We start from the raw sequence: 6,197 nt of genomic DNA on the forward strand, positions 1-6,197 counted from the left end.
AAAAAGTATACAGATTTATTTTCAAACTTACATTTCGCTGTTTTTTTTCCTTTTTGTTAACTCCTCTCAATAAACACAAGCTGCATATCAAACAATTGGAGATGAGGAGAGGCACAACTGAACATATATCATTTCTTTGATGCATTGCTTGTTGTTTTAACGGCCTCGATACCACTTTCTTGCAAAAAAAATTAATGTTTTTTTATTTTCGTCTTTGTTTGTCATTCCTTTGTAGTCGAATGAGAAGCACTACATAACTTTGTTTTTTCTTTTTTGTTAACTCCTCTCAATAAACACAAGCTGCATATCAAACAATTGGAGATGAGGAGAGGCACAACTGAACATATATCATTTCTTTGATGCATTGCTTGTTGTTTTAACGGCCTCGATACCACTTTCTTGCAAAAAAAAATTAATGTTTTTTTGATTTTCGTCTTTGTTTGTCATTCCTTTGTAGTCGAATGAGAAGCACTACATAACTTTGTTTTTTCTTTTTGTTAACTGCTCTCAATAAACACAAGCTGCATATCAAACAATTGGAGATGAGGAGAGGCACAATTGAACATATATCATTTTTGTGATGCATTGCTTGTTGTTTTAACGGCCTCGATACCACTTTCTTGCAAAAAAATTAAATGTTTTTTTTTATTTTCGTCTTTGTTTGTCATTCCTTTGTAGTCGAATGAGAAGCACTACATAACTGCAGATGCTAGCAGCTTGCTGCTATGATAGAATTATGTGCTGATTCATTCGACAGCTAAATCTTTTCACGACTTTGGTATAAGTGCTTCTTACTTTGGTATAAGTGTTTTTTCTTTTTTGTTAACTCCTCTCAATAAACACAAGCTGCATATCAAACAATTGGAGATAAGGAGAGGCAAAATTGAACACATATCATTTTTTTGATGCATTGCTTGTTGTTTTAACGGCCTCGATACAACTTTCTTGCAAAAAAAAATAAATGTTTTTCTGATTTTCGTCTTTGTTTCTCATTCCATTTCAGTCGAATGAGAAGCACTACATAACTTTGTTTCTTCTTTTTTGTTAACTCCTATCAATAAACACAAGCTGCATATCAAACAATTGGAGATGAGGAGAGGCACAATTGAACATATATCAGTTCTTTGATGCATTGCTTGTTGTTTTAACGGCCTCAATACCACTTTCTTGCAAAAAAATAAATGTTTTTCTGATTTTCGTCTTTGTTTGTCATTCCTTTGTAGTCGGATGAGAAGCACTACATAACTGAAGATGCTAGCAGCTTGCTGCTATGATAGAATTATCTGCTGATTCATTTGACAGCTTAATCTTTTCACGACTTTGGTATAAAATATTTCAGAAATTATATAAAGATGTATTCATTAAGGTTGAATTTTGCTGTTTTTATTAATGTTAATTGGTCTCATAAACTACAACTCGAAAAACTTATTATTGGTGTTGAAGAAAAGCACAATTGAAACCATCTAAGGTATTTAGTGCTATGATTATTGTTTTTACGCTTTTTAATACCAGTTTTTTGCAAAAAATAATTTTTAGTTCTTTAATTCTGTCTATTTATTGTTCTTTTTGTAGACGTATGACATATTCTAATTAATGGCATATATTAGGAACTTTTTAAGGAGAAAAACCTTATTCAGTGATTACAGTTATTATCTAAATTTTTAATGGCTTTGAAATTATTTGTTATTAGAAGAAAATATGAATTTATTTTCAAACTCCTCACTTTTGTTCGTTTTTTTAAAAAAACTTGTTACCCAGTCTCATTATTCAGCTGTCACATATCTATTTATTGGTTTCCAAAGAAGACGCAGTTGACTACATTTTAATTTTCACGGATTAGATTATGGTTCTAACTGCGTCGACGCCGTTTCCTTGCAAAATTTAACGGAATTTTTGTTTTTTGTCTGAATTTTTCGTTTATATTTGTAGAAGTACATATTCTAGAAACTGACTGGTCTCAATTTCTTTATATTTAGTTTAAAAAAACGTATTTAATTATTCCATTTGACATCTAATGGATTTCATTGAATTAATTGCATTCGAGAAGACAAACTTGTTTTTTTTTAACGTCTTTTTTGTTTTTAACGTCCTTTTTGTTTTGTTTGCTTGTTACCGGGTCTCATCGAAGACTGGTCACATGTTTTTGCTAGCAAAAAACAACCTAGTTTGTTTAGTTTAGGTCTTTCATTCTATTTAATTAGCCTTTTTTTTTCAAAAAAAGACATTGAGTTTTGGATGCAATTGCTTTTTGTTAATTGATATTTTGTTTGTCTCGTCTCGTAGTCTTAATAATGACGGGTCTCATCGGCCCAGTAATGCGGCATTATTTCCTTTGATAAGTGATTTGATTTAGAGTCTTTTTTATTTATACACCAATTAGTTTTGTTCAATTTATGAGAATTTTGAAAGGTCTATCTCTGCCTCAATTTTTCGACAATTGAGCCAAACTTGTGGATATGCGGGGTCGGAACCTTATGTGGCAGCGAACATTACTGAGCCTCCTTTAAAAACTATTATTTTTTCTATTTTTATTACAAATCAGAATTGTTTCAAAGCTCATCAACTTACATCTCTAATTTAACGTTGAAATGAGCCACAATATTTTATATTACGTTTTCGCATAAATTTTTTATTTTTATGGCTTCGAGAATGTGTTTTTGTATCTTTGGTGCCCTCTGAGTTTTACCAGTTTATCCCGGTTTCGAGCAAAAAGTCAAATGAGTCAGAACAAAAATCGGTCAAGCAAAAAACGATCGTTTGGGAGCAATTAAAATGATCTCAAAATTTGTACCGATGTCTAAAAAATTTTTCAAATAGTTGTTTCATTTTTATTCATCACATTGAGTGACAATGCCTTAAATGGTAGGTGATGACGAATTGTGCTCCATGAGCTCCGCAGGCTCCCTCAAAATTGTTAAACTTATTATTATTAGTTTTAGACTTAAGTCCATTTCTGTTTGCATAAGATGAATATTAAGCTTTTCAAGTATTGTTTAGAGAACGAAAAAAGTTTATTTGCATCTTTTGAATTTTGTCAATAATATTTTCTTTTAAATAGAAAACACCCAAGAGTAATTTTGCAATTACTTCCGGCAGTACATCAAATCAGCTTGTGCAAATCTTTTGGTGTTCATCAATACATCGTGTTTGCGGTCATTTTGAAAACTTTAAAAGTATTTCATTCGCTGTTTTTTCTAATTGTATGGGATACATTCCTCTGCAAGGTTTCTCAACTTTCTTCCAGAAAATTAATCCAGATACCAAACTGCCACAGTGAGTTCAGCTGCGTAGAAAAATTTAAAACATAACCGACTAACGTCGGGCGAATTGCTCTCAAACGACCGGCGAGCGGTTGGCTTTGTCAGTAGCTAGCCACTGTTTAGTGAGCCTAGCTTTAGCTTGATTCGACTCTGCAACTTTTAGTTTTCTAGCTTTGTTAGTAAATAAACAAAAAAAACAATTTCAAAAATATGCAAAATTTTGCAAAACTAAAAATAAAAGCTTCCAGATTTCGCGGTGAAAATGTTCCGAATATTTTTTGTCCTGGAGTTATGTCAAGTAACCCATCCGCAAGACGAAAAACTTCGTTTGCCACTAATGATCGTTAAACTCCGAATTTTTTGAATAATTTTGTCCTTTTCTGAGTTTAACGATCATTAGTGGCAAACGAAGTTTTTCGTCTTGCGGATGGGTTACTTGACATAACTCCAGGACAAAAAATATTCGGAACATTTTCACCGCGAAATCTGGAAGCTTTTATTTTAGTTTTGCAAAATTTTGCATATTTTTGAAATTGTTTTTTTTTGTTTATTTACTAACAAAGATAGAAAACTAAAAGTTGCAGAGTCGAATCAAGCTAAAGCTAGGCTCACTAAACCGTGGCTAGCTACTGACAAAGCCAACCGCTCGGCGGTCGTTTGAGAGCAATTCGCCCGACGTTAGTCGGTTATGTTTTAAATTATTCTACGCAGCTGAACTCAAACTGTGGCAGTTTGGTATCTGGATTAATTTTCTGGATAACGGATAGTATCTTGAGACAATGATATGGTTTTGAAGAGTTTAATATCTTGAATTTTACCAAGGTTTTTTTGCTATTGTTTTCGAATTTTTTGAATAATTTTGTCCTTTTCTAAAACAATAGCCAAAAATCTTGGTAAAATTCAAGATATTAAACTCTTCAAAACCATATCATTGTCTCAAGATACTATCCAGTATCCCTATTCCCAGCTTTAAATAGTGTCACTGGCTCATGAAGATCCATCAACTTGGAACATGATAACAATTTTCCACAAATTTAAAAAAAATTAAATTTTATCAAAAAAGTACTAAGGGCTGGATTCTTTAAAATATTGATAAGCATTCCATTAACTCTAGAAACTATGCGAACAGCTTATCATCAAGCCTTGAGGAGGTCCCTATGACCCTGGTGCCGTAAAAATTGATCAAAACCTCAAAAAGATTCAAAACTTGCAAATATTTTTAAAAATGGCTGATATTAAAATCTTGAAAAACATTCCATTTCATCTATAAGCTAAGCAGTAACCTATAATCAAACCCTAGAGGAGGTTATTTGGCTTTTCAGGCTGGTGAAACCTAAAAACCGACAAAAATTTTTTAGAAAACTTGAAAATGCAAGTTTTATCAAAAAAATTGATAAAATTTGTCATATTAAAAAATTAAATCTATTCCATGGCAAATGAAATTTTTTAATTAACTTATTATCAAACCCTTAAGGACGTTTTCTGGCCCCTGCGTCCGGAAGGACGTGGATAATAAAAAATAAATGTCTAAAAAATTGAAAAAAATTGCACGTTTTGTCAAAAAGTTGCTAAAATTCGTGAAGTTAAATTAAAATCTTGAAAAAATTTCCATTACATTTAGAAACTATACAAACCGATTTCAAAACCCTAGATGAGGTTTCTTGGCACTGGAGGCTGAACACACCTAAAAACCGACAACAATTTTCAAAAAAACTGGAAAACATTGCAAGTTTCATCAAAAATATTGATAGAATTGTCATATTAAAAATTGAAAGCTAATCCGTAGAAAAATCATTTTTTTTTCAGTAACTTTTTATCAAACCCTTAAGGACGTTTTCTGGCCCCTGCGTCTGAAAAGACAAGGATAATGAAAAATAAATGTCCAAAATTTTGTGATGTTAAAGTGTTAAAACCATTCCACTACCACTAGAAACTATGCAGTAAACTATTATAAAACCTTAGAGGAGGTTACTTGACATCTAGGGCAGAAAATACTCAAAAAAATGACAAAAATTGTCAAAAAGCTTGAAAAAAATTGTGAAAATTAGTATAAAATTGCGAGTTTTTAGCGATCGGTTGTTCGTCAGTAGCCACGGGGGCGGGGGATGAGTGGCGCACCGGGGGTCTGATGTGGAGGGAGGGGGGCATCAGTGGGTTGCGGGGGGGGGGCAACAGCGTGGTGGGGGGGGGCGGTGGGGTAAATAGTGGGGGGGGGGTCAACAGTGGGGGGTGTCTTCAACCTCTAAGAACCGCCCTTCACACCATAAGTGTAAGTCTCTAAAACAGTTTGAGCTGAAACAGAGCTAAAAGGCTCTAAGAGCACTTAAAGCCCCCTGGGCGCTACCTGTTAATCCCGTTTTGAGGACGAAAAGTCAAAAGCGTCAGACGAAAAATCGGTCAAGCGAAAAATCGCATAAAAAAAGACCGACAGGACTAATATAATTGCTGCAAACTTCGTTTGAGAGCAATTAACTACAAACTTCGTTTGAGAGCAATTAATCAAGCAACAATCAGAATGTGCTAAATGTAATGAAGCTCAAAACGTCAAGCAAAAACTTCGCATAAGAGACACGATTTCATTTTTTTTTCATTTTTGAGAGCAATTATTTCGAAACATTACCATCATAAATGTGTGTGAAGAGTTAAATTAGGCTTGCTTAAGGGGTTTCAAATGATGTTATTGCCTATGAAGGCCACTTTGAAGGTTTAAGTGAAAATTGGGTTAAGTGTTGGCGCGTTTCATTTGGCGCAATGAACCAAGTAATAACTTGAGTTCAGCTGCTTATGTGAACGAGAGACCAACTTAGATCACACAAACTCAAATCAAGCATTATAAGTCACTCGGAAGGCTATAACGTTCAAGAAAAAATGTTGCATACACTCTTCAATAATTCCTTTGAACTTCGTTCGAAAGCAATTAATTACGAAATCGTCTTC

The sequence above is a fragment of the Convolutriloba macropyga genome, chromosome 4 (assembly GCF_964194025.1).
Source record: "Convolutriloba macropyga chromosome 4, txConMacr16.3, whole genome shotgun sequence".
NCBI classification, from domain to species: Eukaryota; Metazoa; Xenacoelomorpha; order Acoela; family Convolutidae; genus Convolutriloba; species Convolutriloba macropyga.